This window comes from Somniosus microcephalus, unplaced genomic scaffold, assembly GCF_052327205.1.
Source record: "Somniosus microcephalus isolate GS21.2 unplaced genomic scaffold, FLI_Smic_1.0 unresolved_chr1, whole genome shotgun sequence".
Lineage (NCBI taxonomy): Eukaryota > Metazoa > Chordata > Chondrichthyes > Squaliformes > Somniosidae > Somniosus > Somniosus microcephalus.
The window spans coordinates 51,940,847-51,963,194 of record NW_028225179.1 but is presented as its reverse complement, the minus strand read 5'-3'; the positions used below and the strand labels follow the sequence as shown (position 1 = coordinate 51,963,194).

General features: G+C 45.0%; 2 non-coding genes across 2 annotated transcripts; one reads left to right on the top strand and one right to left on the bottom strand.

The window, feature by feature from the left end:
- The first annotated feature begins 1,204 nt into the window (after window positions 1-1,204).
- Window positions 1,205-1,278, top strand: trnat-agu (transfer RNA threonine (anticodon AGU)). Its single transcript has one exon. It is a non-coding gene; the product is annotated as a tRNA-Thr (tRNA).
- A 3,682-nt stretch (window positions 1,279-4,960) lies between these two features.
- Window positions 4,961-5,045, bottom strand: trnas-uga (transfer RNA serine (anticodon UGA)). The gene has a single exon. It is a non-coding gene; the product is annotated as a tRNA-Ser (tRNA).
- Window positions 5,046-22,348: the final 17,303 nt, after the last annotated feature.

The following is a 22,348-nucleotide window of genomic DNA, read 5'->3' as shown; positions in this document are numbered from 1 at the left end:
GATCCCCCCATTTATTTCATACTAGCTGGGGAGCCCGGCGTTGCCGGGGCTGTTTTGGGGCAGGCGGTTTAAATCGAGTGCCAGGCTTTGGGGCCCTGTCTGTGTCCCTTTGTGAATCTGGTGCTGGGCAACATTTTAAATCGAGTGGCAGGCTTTAGATCCCTGCGTGTGTCCCTGTCTGTCTACCTTTTAAAAGCTTGCAAAATGAAAGTGAAACTACTTATGGCTTTGGGGCCCTGTCTGTGTCCCTTTGTGAATCTGGTGCTGGGCAACATTTTAAATCGAGTGGCAGGCTTTAGGGCCCTGCGTGTGTCCCTGTCTGTCTACCTTTTAAAAGCTTGCAAAATGAAAGTGAAACTACTTATGGCTTTGGGGCCCTGTCTGTGTCCCTTTGTGAATCTGGTGCTGGGCAACATTTTAAATCGAGTGGCAGGCTTAGGGCCCTGTTTGTGTCCCTGTATGTCTACCTTTTAAAAGGTTGAAAAATGAAAGTGAAAGTACTTATAAAACGTTTTTGGTAAATCTTATGTTATTTTTAAAAGAGATACTAACTTTGAAAGTCGTTATAGCTGGAAGCTGAAGTCATTTGAGCTGGAAGCTTAGTGAAAGAATGGCTGCCACATCCCCGAGATGAAAACGAATAGTCCCGCCCACACACACACCGATTGGCCAACCATCAGGGGACCGTACTGTAGGATTGGTCAATCGTGACGGAACAGGATTGGTGGAACCTTGATGTCAGTCAATCAATGCTACCAGATAATGAGTTTAATTTTGAAGGTTTTTTGCTGAAGGTTTTTTGCATAAGGCGCGAACACATTTCGTCCGACTGAAAAGTAAATACGCTTAAAACCGTCTCTGAAGCGTAAGCTTTCTTTGGAGGTAACGCGCGCATAGGTACGCCCTGTAACTTTCGAGCGCATAGCCCGACAGACGCACAGGCGATGACAGAATGACAGACAGAATGACAGACAGAAGTACCGATTTATATATATAGATAAGACACAAACATAGGGTAATCATTCAGAATCACCTCACAGATTGACACTGAGATAAATTAAGCGGGAGATACAGAGAGCAATGGGACATATGGCGGAATGGACAAGAGAGCTGGAGAAATAAGAAACGGCCTGAGAGTCCAAAAGACAGTGACCGGAAGCTGATAGACATCAGTGAGTGGGGGCGAGAAATTGTGCCGGCATTCGGTCCCGTGGCTGAGCTGGTCAAAGCGTCTGTCTAGTAAACAGGAGATCCTGGGTTCGATTCCCAGCAGGGCCTAGTTTTATAGAATCTCCAGGGGTGAGTATCTTCTCGTGTGAAAAGGCTACAATTCTTTTAAATGTAACTGTGCCTGCACCAGTTCCCATTCTGGATGAAGGCTCCAGTGGCTGCGAGGCCTCCGTTGAATTTCACCGCTTCTGTATTTCTGGCGGTGGTGATTTTGGACTCTTCATCAAAAATCCATGTTTCCTAAGCAGTGCCATGCGATACTTTGCAGAGCTCCAGTTGTTGATGTGTGGTGCCGTGCTCGTATAGTGATTAATAATCTGCATTCTGGCCGCAGCAACTTCGGCTCCAAACCGAAACATAACGCAGACTTTTCTTCCTTCCACAATCAATAGCTCTCCTTTACTTTCCCCCTTCAATTTCATTATAATTTTCCTGCGGTATTTCCTTAATCTAACATTCACTTTCAGCCACTTAAACTGCTAAGTGTGCTCTGCTACCACCACTCTTCCTGGGCCACATGTCCCATACGCCCCAATCTGAGTTGGTGCTTTGAAACCAGTCGATACATTTAGACCTGCGAGACCTCCCGACAGTCAAGCTCTGCGAAAGCAGAGCCGGCCTTCGGAACCAATGCAGCCCGATTCAGAAAATTCCTTGGGAAATGAAGCTTCAAACTTTTCAAACAAATCGTTTTATTGACACAATAATACAAGTTTTACAGAGAGAGACTTGTACAACCTCAGTGGTGCAACTCAAAACTCAGAATGTTCAATTCTTCTGCTTCGGGAGACGGAGAGATGAATTATGAGTTGGTGTCCTCCTTGTTTTTTTTCTGGTCAGTCTTCCAGATCTCCACTCCGTTTGTCTGTCTCCCGGACTGTCTCCTGGAATGTGTTCTGCATTTCACTTTAGAATGGCTGCTCTTGTACCATTGCTGCTGACAGAAACAAGCCTTCCAATGACTTTCCATTCTCTCTCTCCCACGGTTACACAGACTGATGCTGCCGGACAGCACCGAGTGTATGTGAAGGTACCTCAGAGACTGTCGAGGCCTCCTTATCTGGAGCTTCCAGACAATCTGCAGAAAACTTTTGGAATTCGGTCAGCAAACCTTCTTGAAGTAAGTGAGCCAGTTGTCTCGGCAATCCTTTAGTTTCCTTAAAACCGGCATTGAAAAATCCAAAATCCTCCCAGAGGGAGCAGATTGAAGAAAATAAATTATTTGAAGTAGTTAATTATCATAATGAGAAAACCCGCTGCGAGCAGGGCTCGAATTGCGCGTGAAAACCCCATTAGATTTCAAGTCCAACGCCTTAACCACTCGGCCATGGCAGCCGCGAAAATATCGGCTCCAAGATACTAAATTCTCAAATCGCTGACCCTGTTTATTGTTGGCGATGACGGTTTCGTGATATTTAATTTGCTGCAAATTCAGCAAGTCCAGAAGAATCGCAGCGATCATTACAATAAAAGAAAACTTCCGATATTTAACGGTATGTAAGATGTTGAGAACAGTATGGAATATTCTGCAGGGTAATGAAAATAAATAGCAGAAACATTGTGTTCTGCTCCCACATGACACAGATCAGCCGCAGCCTCTGCTCCGTGCCCGCCGGCTGCAGAAAACTTATCTCCAGATTACAAACTGATTCTAGGTCGGAGATTAATATTCAGGGTAGAGCCTAAACACAGCGGGTGGGATCAAATAATAAAGCAGTTATTATAGACCAGAGACAGCGATAAATGTCCTATATTGCCCACATGCATCAATTTGTGAATCTGACATTAAATGGGTTGAAATACAGTGGGGGGTTTAAAGTAGATTCGGGGCCAATAGTTTCCAAGTTGATCTTTCCTGTGTCTCTCTTGCCTCTCTGCCCCCTTCCTCCCACAGGCTGCCGGTTTTTAAACCTTGTTTTAAATCTGCTGCTTGCTGGGCCAGTGCATTCCACAGTCTCACAACCGTTTCTACCAATACCCTTTCAGTGCTTGACTTCTCTGCTTATTATTTATGAATCACCTTGAGGTGCAATGGTGGCGTTTGTGACGTCAGATTAAAAGGCAGGCTATTGGAAACACGTTGGAGTCACAGTTTCTTTTGTCCAGAATTGAAACTGAAACTTTTAAGATGGAATATTGTATTTGCTGCATCACAGTAAACAATATCGTGTTATAACTGTTGGCTTATTTGTTCCCCAGTGTCAGAGGAAGAGTTGTCTGATCCCCCCATTTATTTCATATAAGACACAAACATAGGGTAATCATTCAGAATCACCTCACAGGTTGACACTGAGATAAATTAAGCGGGAGATACAGAGAGCAATGGGACATATGGCGGAATAGACAAGAGAGCTGGAGAAATAAGAAACGGCTCGAGAGTCCAGAAGACTGCGACCGGAAACTGATAGACATCAGTGAGTGGGGGCGAGAAATTGCGCCAGCATTGGGTCCCGTGGCTTAGCTGGTCAAAGCGTCGGTCTCGTAAACAGGAGATCCTGCGTTCGATTACCAGCGCGGCCTATTTTTATAGAATCTCCAGGGGTGAGTTTCTTCTCGTGTGAAAAGGCTGCAATTCTTTTAAAAGTAACTGTGCCTGCACCAGTTCCCATTCTGGATGAAGGCTCCAGTGGCTGCGAGGCCTGCGTTGAATTTCACCGCTTCTGTATTTCTGGCGATGCTGATTTTGGACTCTTCACCAAAAATCCATGTTTCCTAAGCAGTGCCATGCGATACTTTGCAGAGCTCCAGTTGTTGATGTGTGGTGCCGTGCTCGTATAGTGATTAATAATCTGCATTCTGGCCGCAGCAACTTCGGCTCCAAACCGAATCATAACGCACACTTTTCTTCCTTCCACAATCAATAGCTCTCGTTTACTTTCCCCCTTCAATTTCATTGTAATTTTCCTGCGGTATTTCCTTAATCTAACATTCACTTTCAGCCACTTAAACTGCTAAGTGTGCTCTGCTACCACCGCTCTTCCTGGGCCACATATCCCATACGCCCCAATCTGAGTTGGTGCTTTGAAACCAGTCGATACATTTCGACCTGCGGGACCTCTCGACAGTCAAGCTCTGCGAAAGCAGAGCCGGCCTTCGGAACCAATGCAGCCCGATTGTACAAGAAAATTCCTTGGGAAATGAAGCTTCAAACTTTTCAAACAAATCGTTTTATTGACATAATAATACAAATTTTACAGAGAGAGACTTCTACAACCTCAGTGGTGCAACTCAAAACTCAGAATGTTCAATTCTTCTGCTTCGGGAGAGGGAGAGATGAATTATGAGTTGGTGTCCTCCTTGTTTTTTTTCTGGTCAGTCTTCCAGATCTCCACTCCGTTTGTCTGTCTCCTGGCCTGTCTACTGGAATGTGTTCTGCTTTTCACTTTAGAATGGCTGCTCTTGTACCATTGCTGCTGACAGAAACAAGCCTTCCAGTGACTTTCCATTCTCTCTCTCCCATCGTTACACAGACTGATGCTACCGGACAGCACCGAGTGTATGGGAAGGTACCTCAGAGACTGTCGAGGTCTCCTTATCTGGAGCTTCCAGACAACCTGCAGAAAACTTTTGGAATTCGGTCAGCAAACCTTCTTGAAGTAAGTGATCCAGGTCTCTCGGCAATCCTTTAGTTTCCTTAAAACCGGCATTGAAAATTCCAAAATCCTCCCAGAGGGAGCAGATTGAAGAAAATAATTTATTTGAAGTAATTAATTATCATAATGAGAAAACCCGCGGCGAGCAGGGCTCGAACCTGCGCGGTGAAACCCCATTGGATTTCAAGTCCAACGCCTTAACCACTCGGCCATCGCAGCCGCGAAATTGTCGGCTCCAAGATACTAAATTCTCAAATCGCTGACCCTATTTATTGTTGGCGATGACGGTTTCGTGATATTTAATTTGCTGCAAATTCAGCAAGTCCAGAAGAATCGCAGCGATCATTACAATAAAAGAAAACTTCCGATATTTAACGGTATGTAAGATGTTGAGAACAGTATGGAATATTCTGCAGGGTAATGAAAATAAACAGCAGAAACATTGTGTTCTGCTCCCACATGACACAGATCAGCCACAGCCTCTGCTCCCTGCCCGCCGGCTGCAGAAACCTTGTCTCCAGATTACAAACTGATTCTAGGTCATAGAGTCATAGAGTCATAGAGTTTTACAGCACAGAAAGAGGCCCTTCGGCCCATCGTGTCTGCGCCGCCCATCCATCCCTGTCCAGTCTAGTCCCATTTTCCAGCATTTGGTCCATAGCCTTGTATGCAATGGCATTTCAAGTGCTCATCCAAATGCTTCTTGAATGTTGTGAGGGTTCCTGCCTCTACCACCCTTTCAGGCATTGAGTTCCACATTCCAACCACCCTCTGGGTGAAAAAGTTCCTCCTCAAACCCCCTCTAAATCTCCTGCCCCTTACCTTGAATCTATGCCCCCTTGTTATTGACCCCCCTACTAAGGGGAAAAGTTCCTCTTTGTCTACCCTATCTATGCCCCTCATCATTTTGTACTCCTCAATCAGGTCCCCCCTCAGCCTTCTTTGCTCCAAGGAAAACAACCCCAGCCTGTCCAGCCTCTCTTCATAGCTGAGGCGCTCCATCCCAGGTAACATCCTGGTGAATCTTCTCTGCACCCTCTCCAAAGCAATCACATCCTTCCTATAGTGAGGCGACCAGAACTGCACACAGTACTCCAGCTGTGGCCTCACCAGCGTTTTGTACAGCTCCATCATAACCTCCCTGCTCTTATATTCTGTGCCTCGGCTAATGAAGGCAAGTATCCCATATGCCTTTTTAACCACCTTATCTACCTGTTCCGCTGCCTTCAGGGATCTATGTACATGTACACCAAGGTCCCTCTGACCCTCTGTACTTCCTAGGGTCCTACCACTCATTGTGTATTCCCTTGCCTTATTTGTCCGTCCAAAATGCATCACCTCGCACTTTTCAGGGTTAAATTCCATTTGCCACTTTTCCGCCCATCTGACCAACCCGTTTATATCGTCCTGTAGCCTGAGGCTTTCCTCCTCACAATTTACCACCCCACCAATTTTCGTGTCATCTGCGAACTTACTGATCATACCTTTTACATTCTCATCCAAATCATTTATGTAGATCACAAACAACAAGGGACCCAGCACCGATCACTGAGGTACCCCACTGGACACAGGCTTCCAGTCACAAAAGCAACCTTCGACCATCACCCTCTGCCTCCTGCCACTCAGCCAGTTTAGGATCCAACGCGCCAAGGCACCCTGGATCCCATGGGCTCTTACCTTCTTGACCAGTCTCCTATGCGGGACTTTGTCAAAAGCTTTACTGAAGTCCATGTAAACCACATCCACAGCATTTCCCTCATCCACCCCCCTAGTCACCCCCTCGAAAAATTCAATCAGATTTGTCAGACATGATTTACCCTTGACAAAGCCATGCTGACTATTCCCGATTAATCCTTGCCTCTCCAAGTGGAGACTAATTTTGTCCCTCAGAATTTTTTCCAATAATTTCCCTACCACAGATGTTAGGCTCACTGGCCTGTAATTCCCTGGTTTATCCCTGCTACCCTTGTTGAATAATGGTACTACGTTAGCTGTTCTCCAGTCCTCTGGTACATCCCCTGTGGCCAGAGAGGTTCTGAAAATTTGTGTCAGAGCCCCTGCAATCTCCTCCTTTGCCTCCCACAGCAGCCTGGGATACATCTCGTCCGGGCCTGGGGATTTATCCACTTTTTGTCCTGCTAAAACCGCTAGCACCTCCTCCCTCTCGATGCTAATATGTTCAAGTATGTCACAGCCCCCTTGCCCGATTTCTATGTCTGCATCGTCTTTCTCCATAGTGAACACAGATGCAAAATATTCATTTAAAACCCCGCCTACATCATCTGGCTCTACACACAGATTGCCACTTTGGTCCCTAATGGGCCCTACCCTTTCCCTGGTTATCCTCTTGCCCTTAATATACTTATAAAACATCTTAGGATTTTCCTTTATTTTGCTCGCCAGTGTTATTTCATGGCCCCTCCTCGCCCTCCTAATTTCTTTTTTAAGTATGCCCCTGCATTTTTTATACTCCTCTAGGGCTCCTTCCGTCTTTAGTCTTTTGTAACTGCCAAAAGCCCCCCTTTTATTTCTAATGCATTTTTGTATATCCCTTGTCATCCAAGGTTCCCTTTGCTTGTTGGTCCCACCCTTGACCTTTACAGGAACATGTTGGCGTTGTACTCTCTCTATTTCCCTTCTGAAAGTCTCCCACTGTTTTGATGCGGATTTTCCTATAAGTAGCTGCTCCCAGTCCAATTTGGCCAGATCCTGCCTTATCATATTAAAATCGGCCTTCCCCCAATTTAGAACCCTTATTTCCGGGCCGTCTTTGTCTTTTTCCATGACCACCTTAAATCTCACCGAATTGTGGTCACTGTCGCCAAAATGCTCTCCTACTGACACTTCCACCACTTGCCCGGCTACATTCCCCAGAATTAGGTCCAGTACCGCCCCCTCTCTTGTAGGACTTTCTACATGTTGGCTCAAAAAGCTCTCCTGGATGCACTTTAAGAATTCTGCACCCTCTAAGCCTTTCACACTCTGACTATCCCAATTTATATTGGGGAAGTTGAAATCCCCCACTATTATTACCCTATTATTTTCGCACTTTTCTGAGATTTGCCTGCATATCTGTTCCTCTATCCCCCCCTGACTGTTTGGGGGCCTATAGTACACTCCCAGCAAAGTGCTTGCCCCCTTTTTGTTTTTAAGTTCTACCCATATGGCCTCATTAGAGGAACCCGCTAATATATCATCCCTCCTTACAGCAGTAATTGACTCCTTAATTAATATTGCAACACCCCCTCCCCTTTTACACCCCCCTCTGTCTCGCCTGAAGATTCTATACCCCGGAATATTGAGCTGCCAGTCCTGACCCTCCCTCAACCATGTCTCCGTGATAGCAACAATATCGTACTCCCATGTGTTCAACAACAACTTCAGTTCATCCACCTTATTTGCAAGACTCCTTGCATTAAAATAAATGCCTTCCAGCCCTGCCATATTCTCTTTTGCCTTCACATATTTGCTTTGCCTTTCCAGCTGACTTGTTTTTCCCTCTGTATTTGGCTGTAAATCACCCCCTACTATAGCTCCACTCTGTATCAGTGCTTGACTTCTCTGTTTATTAGTTATGAATCACCTTGAGGTGCAATGGTGGCGTTTGTGATGTCAGATTAAAAGGCAGGCTATTGGAAACACGTTGGAGTCACAGTTTCTTTTGCACAGAATTGAAACTGAAACTTTTAAGATGGAATATTGTATTTGCTGCATCACAGTAAACAATATCGTGTTATAACTGTTGGCTTAGTTGTTCCCCACTGTCAGAGGAAGATTTGTCTGATCCTCCCATTTATTTCATATAAGACACAAACATAGGGTAATCATTCAGAATCACCTCACAGATTGACACTGAGATAAATTAAGCGGGAGGTACAGAGAGCAATGGGGCATATGGCGGAATGGACAAGAGAGCTGGAGAAATAAGAAACGGCCTGAGAGTCCAGAAGACAGTGACCGGAAGCTGATAGATATCAGTGAGTGGGGGCGAGGAGTTGCGCTCGCGTTCGGTCCCGTGGCTTAGCTGGTCAAAACTTTTGTCTCGTAAACAGGAAATCCTGGGTTCAATTTCCAGCGCGGCCTATTTTTAAAGAATCTCCAGGGGTGAGCTTCTTCTCGTGTGAAAAGGCGACAATTCTTTTAAATGTAACTGTGCCTGAAGGCTCCAGTCGCTGCGAGGCCTGCGTCGAATTTCACCGCTTCTGTATTTCTGGCGGTGCTGATTTTGGACTCTTCACCAAAAATCCATGTTTCCTAAGCAGTGCCATGCGATACTTTGCAGATCTCCAGTTGTTGATGTGTGGTGCCGTGCTCGTATCGTGATTAATACTCTGCGTTCTGGCCGCAGCAACTTCGGCTCCAAACCGAAACATAACGCAGACTTTTCTTGCTTCCACAATCAATAGCCCTCCTTTACAGATTGAAGAAAATAAATTATTTGAAGTATTAATGACAATAAAGAAAAAACCCGTTGCGAGCAGGGCTCGAACCTGCGCGGGGGAAATTCTAGTGGATTTCAAGTCACACGCCTTATCCACTCGGCCATCGCAGCCTCAAACATGACGGCTCCAAGAAATTAAATTCTCAAATCGCTGACCCTGTTTATTGTTGGGGATGACGGTTTCGTGATATTAAATTTGCTGCAAATTCTGCACGTCAAGAAGAGTCGCAGCGATCGTTACAATAAAAGAAAACTTCCGATATTTAACGGTATGTAAGATGTTGAGAACAGTATGGAATATCCTGCAGGGTAATGAAAATAAACAGCAGAAACATTGTGTTGTGCTCCCACATGACACAAATCAGCCTCAGCCTCTGCTCCCTGACCGCCTGCTGCAGAAACCTTGTCTCCAGATTACAAACTGATTCTAAGGCGGAGATAAATATTCAGGGTAGAGCCTAAACACAGCGGGTGGGATCAAATAATAAAGCAGTTATTTAGACCAGAGACAGCGATAAATGTCCTATGTTGCTCACATGCATCAATGTGTGAATCTGACATTAAATGGGTTTAAATACATTGGGGGATTTAAAGTAGATTCGGGGCCAATAGTTTCCAAGTTGATCTTTCCTGTGTCTCTCTTGCCTCTCTGCCCCCTTCCTCCCACAGGCTGCCGGTTATTAAACCTTGTTATAAATCTGCTGCTTGCTGGGCCAGTGCATTCCACAGTCTCACAACGCTTTCTACAAATACCCTTTCAGTGCTTGACTTCTCTGTTTATTAGTTATGAATCACCTTGAGTGAAATGGTGGCGCCTGTGACGTCAAATTAAAAAGCTGCGACGTTGGGATCACAATTTTTTTGCTCAGAATTGAACATATATAATGCAAAATGGAACAATGTAATTGGTGCATCACAATAAACAATATCTTGTTACAAATGTTGGCTCATTAGTTCCCCAGTGTCAGAGGAAGAATTGTCTGACCACTCATTTATTTCATGTAAGACACAAACACAGCTATTCATTTAGAATCAACCCGCAGATTGAAACTGAGATAAACACAGTGAGATACAGACAACAGCGGAATACCTGGCGGAATAGACAGGAGAGATTAATCAATACAAAACAGCCTCATGCTCCAAGACGCAGTGACAGGTAGCTGATAGATATCAGTGAGAGGAGGTGGATTAGTTGAGGTTTGATTTGGTTCCGTGGCTTAGCTGGGTACCTAGTAAATTCTGGGTTTGACTCCCATGAGGCTTTTTTGTCCTAATGAATCTCCAGGGGGTCGTTTCTTCTCTTGTGATAGGGCTGCAATCCTTTTAAATGTAACTGCGGTTGCACTAGTTCCCATTCTGGATTACGGCTCCAGTCGCTGTGGAACGTGGGTCGAATTTCACCGCTGTCAAAATTTCTGTCAGTACTGATTTTGGCATCTTCACCAAAAATCTATCTTTTCTAAGCAGCACCATTCGTGAATTGGCTATGGTTGGGGCAGCGCTGAAGCAGTTGATGTGTGACGCCAGGGTCGTATAATGGTCTAGTACTCCGCAATGTGGTCATAGCAAACTCGGTTCATAATCCAAATCACGGTATAGCTCGCTTTCTACATACTGTCTTCTGTGGCGCCTGCTGATAGAACGCAGCGAAAAATCAATCTTCACTACATCAAACTGCATTTTTTTAATTGATGGTGAGAACCTATTTACTCCTTCAAACCCCGCGCTCTCACACGACTGAGCTTGATGCTCCATAATTCAAACCCGCCTCTTCTCCCAGCTTTTTCTTCCGTCCACAATCTATAGACCTTCTTTAGTTTCCTCCTTCCGTTTCTTTGTCACTTTCCTGCGGCATTACCTTAATCTAACATTCACTTTCACCTATTTACACTGTTAAGTTGCTCTGCTACCACCGCTGTCCCTGGCGGCACAGGTCCCATTCGCAGCAATCTGAATTGATGCGTTGAAACCAGTCGATACATTTAGACCTGCGGGACCGCTCGACAGACAAGTATTTCGAAAGCAGGGCTGGCCTTTGGAAGCAAAATAACCTGATTGCACGAGACATTTTCTTGGCCTGATGGATAAGGCGTCTGACGTTGTTGCTAATCGTAATCAGGATTGCTGCCAGTCATGGATCATTCTATGTCTGTTTAAATCGGGTTTGCTCAGATTCTTGCTTTGATGTTGCGAGAAATCCCGGGTTCAAATCCCGGACGAGCCCCGCTAAATTTTAGTCAAAACTCAGCTTCTTACAGCCAATCGACATTGCAGAAAACAAAATTACTTTCCATTAAAAACATGAGATTTCTTGTCATTTTGCCCATATCTTTCGAAATCATAGAGCTTCACAGAAGCAACTGAAAACCAACCAACTGAGAAAAGTTAAAGTCTCCCAGGTGTATTCTGCTCGGTGTATCATTGGACGTCTTGGACCCGTGTTCGATTCCGGCCAATGCAGAAACTTTACATTTTGCTTTCTGCACCCATGAGCTCGCCTGAATTGGGATAAACATACATTCAGCGTCAATCTTCTTGAAACACCCTCTTCCCTGAATATTAGTCAGTCCTGCTTTCTCTAGCGCTGAAAGGATGTGAGAAGCTGACTGGTGAATGGGTCCGATGGGTGCTGAATTCAAACCGTACAGGGTTCTGTACTGGCCGGGAATCAAACCGGCATGACCAGCCTTCCTGGTCTGACTAAAAGGGGTGCACACCTCATCTTTCGATCAGGGACATTACTGCCTTCCTGAAGATCGGAATGCATTTTGAATGCAGAAGATGATTCTACATTTTCAGCATTGTCGATCTAGGTGCACGGGCAGGACAAGCAGTAAAGGGGACGTCCCTGTGGCGTATTTCTGTTTGGATGCAAAAAGCAGGAAATGGAATGGCTGAGTTGATGTAGACGGGAGACGAGAGGTTAAGACGATGGAATGCTAATCCATTGTGCTTATTTATTGTGTTGAATGTTTGATGCTGATAAACCTTCCCAGCATTTGACTGAATCTTACATAAAATTAGCTTTCAATTCTAATCTCGTCCAAACCACTGGTCTTGGCCCCTGCATTGTTCATATCTTGTTTAAATTAACAGGGACCATTGGAATTCTTCACCTTCTCGAATGAAGGTAAGACAGAGATCGTGAATCAGAGAGAGCACTTTTTCCTTCTTCCGTCAGTTCGTTCGACTGGAGTGAAATAACGGAGATAAAAAAAGATGACATCCAAACAGAAACAATGTGCACGTAAGTCCTCTTCACCGCAAGTCCTGCCCATTACACCCGGATCCACAGCGTTGAAAAAGTACAGCCAGCTTCTGTGCACAAAATAAATTTAGATATTTCCATTACATGATGTCAGTGATTGTTAGAAATGGTCAGATGTAAAACAGGTCCGATCCAGGTTGGAAGCCAATGTGCAAACCGACCGTGGAAGACTGGAAACTACAAATTTCTGATAACATTATAATACACATCAAAGTTAAACACCTTATCCATTATGTGATGCGATTATTATTATCTGATTTCTTATTGATCTTGAAATTCCCCTGAATTAACTGACTGGCAGAATCGCTTTAACTCGACGGGATCAGTTTGGCTCATCCTTGGACTGAGTGGCGAGTGGTGCAATCAAATTCTGCAACTGAATCATTAATGTTCTTGAAGGATGGGAAACTGCCCCTACACTTCCTGTCACACAATCGGCCCCAGTCACATTCCACATTAATGATGCTTAATCCCCTCTGAGATGGACTGACGAAATATTTCAAGAAGGAAGCTCATCGTCTGCTCAGCAGAAAAGTCAATCTGCTGGACGTCCAGCTCTGCCAGACTGCATGTTCTTTCAGACAGCTTTCCAACTGGACACAGGCATCCAACTGCCGTGCGGACATTGCTGACTAGTTCAAGTCAACAATATTAGACTCTCTTTACAAAACTAGTTTTGAATCTACGACTTATATTATCAAATAAGATATTGCAGAATTAATAGCTCAGCATTGTCGTCTGTCTCAGCATCCTGATATAATACACTCTAGAATAGTCAACTGTACTGAAAATGTTGCGTTATTTCACTGTGGCAGCGAAGAAGCATTTGAGTAGAGACATTGGCCACGAAGTTTCACCATTTCTTGTCCTATATGCCTGGCTGGAGAGATGGTGCAGGAGGGAGGGGGATTAGATTCCTGAGGCATTGGGACCATTTCTGGAGAAGGTGGGATCTGTACAAGCTGAACGGGTTACACCTCGAGAGCCAGAACCAATATTCACGTGGGGTGGTTTGCTAGTGCTGTTGGGGAGTGTTTAATCTAGCTTGGCAGGGGGATGGGCACCAGAATATAGGAGTACGAAAGAGGAATAAGGTGCATAAAAATTGAGTGTGTTGGATAGTCCTAGAGATGAAAGTAGTACTAGAGGAGGAAGAAGTACAATTTTAGATAGGAGCAGACTAAGCAAGACTACGAAAAAGTTAAAAATTGGTTTAGAATGCATGTACATAAAAGCACAAAGTGTGGTGAATAAGGTTGGTGAATACAAGCACAATTAGCCATGTGGCAATATGATGTTGCGGCAACAACCGAAACGTGGCTTAAAAACGGTAAGGACTTGGCATTTAATATTCAAGGAGACAAGGTGTTCAGAAATAATATGGAAGGAAAAATGGGAGATGGGGTGACAGTGCTGATTAAGGAAGACATTGTAGTGTTGGAAAGGGAAGATGTTCTTGAGGGACCAGGGACAGAATCCATTTGGTTAGAGTTGAAAAGCAAAATAGGTGTGATCACGGTATTGGTGGTATTCTACAGGCCCCCAAATAGTGAGAGGGAGGCAGAGGAGCAAATCTGCAGGGAAGTCGCAGAGATATGCAAGAGCTATAGAGTGGTGATATTGGGGGACTTTAATTACCCAAATATCGATTGGAATAATGCCAGAGGAAAGGGAAAGGAGGAGGAGGGAGTTCTGAAATGCGTTCAGGAGAATTTCCTTGACCAATATGTTCTTGGCCCAAGTAGGAAGGAGGCTTTGTTGGATCTGATGCTGGAGAATGAGGTATGCCAGGTCGACCAAGTGTCTGTGGGAGAACAATTGTGTAGGAATGATCATTGTATCATAAGATTTAGATTAGCAATGGAGAGGAGCAAGGAACAATCTAGAGTGGAACTTCTAAATTGGAATAGGGCAAACTTCAATGGCAAGCGAAAGGATCCAGCCAGATTAAAATTGAACCAAAGGATAACAGTAAAACTGTAACGGAACAATGGGTGAACTTTAAGGAGGAGATGTTCCAAATACATGCTAGATACATTCCAACAAGAGGGAAGGGTAAGGGAACCAAAGCAAGGGCTCCTTGGATGACGAAGGAGATAGAGAAGATGATGAAACAAAAAAAGAGTGTGTATGATGAATGTCAGGTGAATTCTTCAACGGTGAACCAGACCAAATACAATAAGTTGAGAGGGGAAATGAAGATGAAAATAAGGTTGGCAAAGAGAGAGTATGAGAGTAGAATGGCGGTTAACATAAAAGCGAAACCCAAAATTCTTCTACCAGAATGTGAATAGTAAGCGGGTAGTAAGAGGCAGGGTGGGGCCTATTAGGGACAATGAAGGTGATATATGCTTAGAGTCGCAGGGCAAGGCTAGAATACTCAATGAGTCATTTGTATCTGTGTTTGCTAAGGAGGTGGATGCTGACAAAATATCTGTAGAAGTGGAAAAGGTACAAGCAATGGAAGGGGTGAAAATTGATAAACAGGATGTACTAGATAGGCTGGGTCTTCTTACAGTGGATAAGTCGCCTGGTCCAGATGGCCTGCATGCCAGGTTGCTAAGGGAATTGGGGGAGGAGATAGCGGAAGTGCTTGCCATAATTTTACAGTCTTCCCTAGATGCGGTGGAGGTGCCAGAGGATTGGATATTGGCAAATGTGGCAGCATTATTCAAGAAAAAGTCTAAGGACAAGCTTAACAACTACAGGCCGGTCACTCTAACATCAGTGGCGGGTAAAGCTTTAGAAACAATAATCCAGTCTAAAATTAACGGGCACATGGAGAGGTTTAAGCTAATTAAGGAGAGCCAACACGGATTTGTAAAGGGCAGATCGTGTTTGCGTAATCTAATTGAATTTTTTGATGAAGTAACAGGGAGGATTGGTGAAGGGAATACAATGGATGTTGTCTACATTGATTTACAGAAGGCAATTGACAAAGTACCATATAGAAGGCTAGTTGACAAAATTGAGGCCCGTGGAATAGGTGGGTCGGTGACAGCTTGGATAAGAAATTGGCTATCTGCAGTTCTCTTCCATTTTTCTTCTTTTCCTCCATATAACTTGATACCCTTCCCAGCAACACCGTGTAGATCTCAGTCTTGGAAGCAACAATTGACCCCCAGCATCCAAAGCCTTTTCGGATAGGGAGTTCTGGATTTCTAAAACCTTTGAGAGAGAAGTTGCTTTCGGATTTAATGTCTAAATGGCCCGGCTCTATATTTGAGGTTATGACCCTTGTCTTTGATTCCACAACCAGAGGAAATAGTTGATTTCCATGTACCCTATTAATCCATTTAACATGTTAAACACCACAATCCGATCACCCCTCAATCTTTTAAACTCACGTGACCAAAAGGCAGCTTTATACAATCAATCCTCATAATTTAACGCTGTAAGTCTCGGTGTTAATCTGGGAAATCTGCGCTGCACAACTCCAAGGCCAATATATCCTTCCTGCATGCCGTGCCCAGAACTGAACACAATACTCCAGATGTGGGCCACCTGGAACTTTGTAAACTGGTGAATATCATCCTCCTCTTTAGTATTTCATCCCTCTTGAGGTAAAGGCCAACCTCTTTTGGAAAGTGTGCAGAGGAAAACCACTAGACTAATTCCCAGTATAAAGCAGTTTAGTTGTCAAGATCGACTGAACGAGTTGCGTGTCGACACTTTACAGAAGCCTAGACTGAGGGTTGATCTGATCGATGTTTATAAGATGATGAAGAGTAGCTTTAGTTCCAGTTCACAATTCGTTCCAATTAAATATTTGAGGGAAGACCAGGGGTGACAATTTTAAGTTGTATAAGGCCAGATCTTGATCAGATGTCTGGAGGTGGTTCCTTTCCCAGAGAATAGTGGAACTCTGGAACAATCTGCCGGCTCGGGCAGTGGACACCGATTCGCTGAATTTCTTCAAGCGAGAGCTGGACCTGTTTCTGACTGGGGCAGATTCACCTCGTACAACAGCTCGGTACTGCGAGGAATACAGGGCCAGGGTGATTTCCTGGGCTAATTCCGCTCACCTAGATGGGTCAGAGAGGAATTTACCCGAACAGAAACCGAGATGAAATGGACACAAGCTGTCTGAAAGGCCGGCTGATGGGGTGTTGATGGCAGAGAAATTCTATAATGGCTGAACGACTACGGTGCCAGCGGCTCGTTGTTTTGGTGGTGTGATTCTCGCTATGGGGTTTCACTGATTGATATGTGAGAGGTCTGATGTACAAATCACGGACACGTGCAATATGTTCCCATTTGTAGTGAAAAACCATCAATTAATAGTGCAGCGCAACACATCTCGCCTCGTGCTTGCTGGCACATTGATGTATTAATAATGACGCACGCCTTTAATGCATCATTATTTCCCAGCAATGTCAGGCTCCATAATCATAATTGATCATAAGCTGCCATTCAGCGATTATGTTTTTTTTCTAAAGTTAGACTCAAAATGAAGAAGTCCTGGTTCGCTCCGGGTTTCAATAGCCTCCCACGAGCCTATAATGTCCGATTCTCCCAGTTATTCACACAGAAATTGTTGCCCTGCCAATCCAGGTCAGTAAGCACAGGGGTGATGGCTGGACGGGATTTGGTGTGAGTAAGGACACGGGCAGGCAGAATTACTTGAGTTTTCCGAAGGAAAGAACGTAGAAGGCCGGCCAGGCCTCCATTGGAACCGTCAAGTCGGTTGTGTTCTCTTCTGGGTACCGTACGCAGGAAGCATATATTGGCCTCGGAATGGTGCAGCGCAGATTTACCAGATTAATACCGAGGCGTACAGGATTCCATTATGATGATTAATTTGGCTTCTGTTCTCTTGAATTTAGAAGACTGATGTGTGATCAGATCATGGTGTTTTAAGTATTAAAAGGTTTAATAGTGTGGATAGAGTTAAACAACTTCCTCTGACGAGGAAAAAAGTACAAGGGGGAAAAACTTAAAACTACAGCCAGTCCATTCAAAAGTCAAATCCGATAGCACCTTTTCACATAAAGGTTTGTAGGAATCGGGAACTCTCTCCCCGATAAGTCCGTGGATGCTGAGGGTCAATTGTTGCTACCAAGACTGAGATCGACGCGTTGTTGTTAGGAAAGGGGATTTAGTTATATGTAGGTGTGGTGCAGATCAGCCATGATCTAATGTAATGTCGGAGCAGGGAGAAGGTTGAAAGGACTACTCGCGCTCTAAGGTCGTGAATTCTGTTCTCTTCCTTCTCAGATAACATTACCCTACATTAGCTGTCAGCAGACTGGATCAAGAAATCGTCTTTCACTCCTATTCTGTAGGGTCGCTTCTCAGGAAGCAACTCCACCCTCCATTCTCCTCGCCCAGTTCTGGCACAGCTAGAAGCAGAGGAGGTCGAAGTTGTACCAGGTTCAACCGTACACAGCAATACTGCGCAGCAGCCAGCAGAGGGAGCAGGTGGTGCAATGCTGCACACCGGCCCGTGGAGGGAGCAGCAGTACAAGGTTGTAAAATACTGCACAGCGGCCAGAGGAGGCAGCAGCAGTACCAGACACACCTGGATACTGTAGAACAAACATACACGGGTGGAAAGATTTTAACCCTACTCGCTGGGAGTAATAATCGAAATTTTCAGCCTAGAACGGAGGCATCTGCGATTTGGTATTGCAGAGATCTACAAGAAAGTAACTCGTGTGGAATACCAGATTACATTGTGGGAGAAATAACAAGAAGAAACAGCCTCAAAAGTGAAAGGGAACTTTTTTAGGGCTGATATCAGGAGAATGATCAACACTTAGAATGGACTCCAGGCAGAGCGGTGGTGGTGAAAACCACTGAATGATTTAGGAGGAAACTGGATTAAGCAATGAGGTGAAGACTACAGTTGCTCTGGAGGGCTGTATTAGAATGGGCTGAATGCCCTTCCTCAAGGAGCTTGTGATCATTGTGGGTAGGTGTGAAAACGGTGTCCTTCCCAGGCTCAATCATTATTTATCTTAATGACTGTCTGTATACTGAATAAACCTGGGACATCAATCATTCTGGCCATTTTTAAACCTCAATCAACATAACAAAAAATAGCAGATGATCTGGTCATTATCACATTGCTGTTTGTGGGAGCTCGCTGTGCGCAAATGGGCTACCATGTTTCCTAAATTACAATAGTGATGTACAACAGTACTTCATTGGCTGTAAACTTCTTGGGACGTCCGGTGGTGGGAAAAGGCGCCCAATAAATTCAAGTCTTTCGTTCATTTATCTGCTTCAGTGAGATGAAAATCCAGAACTGGTTGAATATCGCATTCAACTTCCAGAAAAAAACTCGTTGATAGAAAGTGTAGGCGGTAGAGATTGCCTTTGATCCGGAATATTTGTACTAACCCTCTTCCTAGACGGACCCAGGCAGCTCCTACCCTGACACAGAGAGCACCATCACAAGCACAGACTTTCCTATGTAGACCCAGTCAGCTCCTATCTTTCCATTTAGGAAAGTCTGTGCCTGTGGTGGTGCTTCATGTGTCAGGGTAGGAGCTGCCTGGGTCCGTGTAGGAAAGTCTGTGCCTGTGGTGGTGCTTCATGTGTCAGGGTAGTCGCTGCCTGGGTCCGTGTATGAAAGTCTGTGCCTGTGGTGGTGCTTCATGTGTCAGGGTAGGAGCTGCCTGTGTCCGTCTAGGAAAGTATGTGCCTTTGCTGGTGCTCCCTGTGTCAGGGTAGGAGCTGTCTGGGTCCGTCTAGGAAAGCCTGTGCCCGTGAGGGTGCACCATCAATGGCACAGACGTTCCTACGCAGACACAGATAGCTCCTACCCCGATCCAGGGAGCATCTGTACAGATCCAAGAAATCCTGCACTGATCCATTCGCTCCTACATAGACCCAGACAATTCCTACAATAACACAGCCAGCATCTATACATGAGCCCCATATACAGCCATGGACATTTCCTACAGGGAACGGACAGTTCCAAGAAAGGCACAGAATGTTCCTACACGGGCCCAGATATTCCTACACAGACGCAGACAGCTTCTACACAGACCCAGACATTCATACAAAAATCCAGACAGCTCCTGCACAGACCCAGACATTCCTACACAGACCCAGACATCTTCTTCATAGAAACCAAAGCAAAATGCTGCTGATGCTGGAAATCTGAAATAAAAGCAGTAAATGCTGGATATACTGAGCAGGTCTTGCAGCATCTGTGGAGAGAGAAACAGTTAATGTTGCTGGTTGACTGCCTTTCACCAGCTTCTTCATATGCCCTGGTTGTTTCTACACAAACCTAGAAAGAAATTACACTGATTCAGATAAAAGATACAGAGCCAGACAGCTCCTCCCCTGACAGAGACAGCTCGTACACAGACTCAGATATAACGCACAGTCACAGACAGCTCCTACCCTGACACAGACAGCGCTTACACAGACCTAGATATAACATACAGACCAGACAGCTCCTTCCCTGACACAGACAGCTCTTACATAGACCCAGATATAACATACAGACCCAGACAGCTCCTACCCTGACACAGACATCACTTACAGAGGCCCAGATATAACATACAGACCAGACAGCTCCTGCCCTGACACAGACAGCTCTTACACAGACCCAGATATAATATACAGAACCTGACAGCTCCTACTCCGGCACAGACAGCACTTACACTGACCCAGATATAACGTAGAGACCCAGACAGCTCCCACCCTGAAACAAACCGCTCTTACACAGACTCAAATATAACATACAGGCCCAGACAGCTCCTACCCTGACACATACAGCTGTTACACAGACCCAGGTAGCTCCAGCACAAACCCAGTAATATCTTACACAGGCCCAGGTAGCTTCTACAAAGACCTGAACAACTCCTGCGCAGACCATGACCTACTACTCGGACAGTTGCTACAAGGACCCAGATATGCCCAACACAGGCCCAGACAGCAGATGAGGTCAGATAATTCAGCTTAGACCAGAGATGAAGCCTGGATCTTTCCTGTTCTTTAGGCTCAGTAACTCACCAAATAAGATCAGCGAACACACCACAAGCCGTGGAATGATCCTGGGCCTATCCTGGTCTGTATGGGGCTCGGTACCACAGCGGGTGATATATGCTAACTCAGCACAAACCGGGGATGTATACAGAGAGTTTACTGAATTGGATGGCTCAGTAGCACACATCATGAGATGATCTAACACACCACAGGCCGGTGATGAATCCTGGGCCCACCCTGCTTTGTGCGGCTCAATATGATGCCGGGTGAGATCAGCTGATGAAGCACAGGCCAGTGTAGGAACATCGGCCCTTCCTACATTCTGTGGAGCTCGGCAGCACACTGGGTGAGATAATCGATCTCAGTGCAGGCAGAAATGAAGCCTGGGACTTTCCATCGCGCCTGTGCTGCCACTTTGTTGGAACTCTCCATTAGTTCCAATACCCTGATATTTTTCTATTGCCATGTAAATATTTCCCTTCCAGTATTAATCAAATTTCCTTTTGAAAGTTATTATTGAACCTGCTTCCACCATCCTTTCAGGCAGTGCATTCCAGACCACAACAACTCGCCGTATGAAGCAATGGTCCGTTATGTCGCCTCTGGTTCTATTACCAATTAGATTCAATTTGTGGTTTCTGGTTACCGACCCTTCTGCCACTGGAAACAGTTTCTCCTTATTTACGATTTCAAAATCGTTCATGATTTTGAACACCTCTGTCAAATCTCCTCGTAGCCGTCTCTGCTCTAAACAACCCCAGCTTCTCCAGTCTCTCCACATAACTGAAGTCCCTCATTCCTGGAACCATTCCAGTAAATCTCTTCTGTTCATTTCTTCCATCTCATAAATAATTACAATGTAAATGTTTACAAAGAAAAGCAGAAACAGAATAAAAAGGAAAGCGAAATAAACACTGAGCAAAATGGATGTGAATGTTTGGAAGGTGAAAAGAGCAGAAAATCTGAGTTTTATTGTCGATCAGTGAGAGGAATCCATCGCTCTCTCGGGCTTGTGTGGGTCAGTTTACTGATAAACCTGGGAATTGAGAGGAAGCTGGTTCATGGTTTGTAGATCAAGACGGGCCCCTGGGGCGGAGCCAACAGCTGCCGCTCTGCAATAACAGGCAGAGAATGTGAAATAGTGTGTGGGCCCGGCTTGCTCAGTCGGTAGTGCATGAGAGTCTTAATCTCAGGGTCGTGGGTCCGAGCCCCACGTTGGGCGAGTGTATTATTTTATTTATTAGGCTGATTTCACAGGCGGTCCCCAGCTCTGAATTCCTGCAGTGATTTCAGGGAGTGTTTGACATAAATGAAATTCAGCAGCGGTATCAGAAAATTTCTCCCCGATTCGGGACTCTTATCTCTCCAGCATCTCGCTGCTGAACATTGAACTTCATATAATTTCCCCTGCAGCTCGGGGTTAGTGTGCTCTGTAAATGTAACAAAAGAATCTTCAGTGTATTCCACTCCGTGTCCAACACGGTGAGGTCTCCCCTGGTGTGTCAGCTTTCTGTGTTTATAAATGCTTCAGCAGATCATTAACATTACCTGAGCTCCGAGATCTGGCCGGGTCCCATTCCCCCGGAGTGAGGAATGAGCGGCGTCCACCCGGGGTTAGATTTTCTTCTGAAAGATTGACACAAAGCTTTATTAACGAGGGGCCAGAATAGCTCAATTGGGAGAGCGTTCGACTGAAGACCCTGAGGTCCCTGGTTTCGGCCACTTTTAGTTATTTTGTGTCTTTTTCTTTGTTCCGATTCTCGAACTGAGCAATGTACACTGAAGTTATTTATCCGCCACTGGAGTATTGGTTTGTAATAGAGAGAAATCAAGGATAGGAAATATTTATATTTTCTGTATTTAGATTTG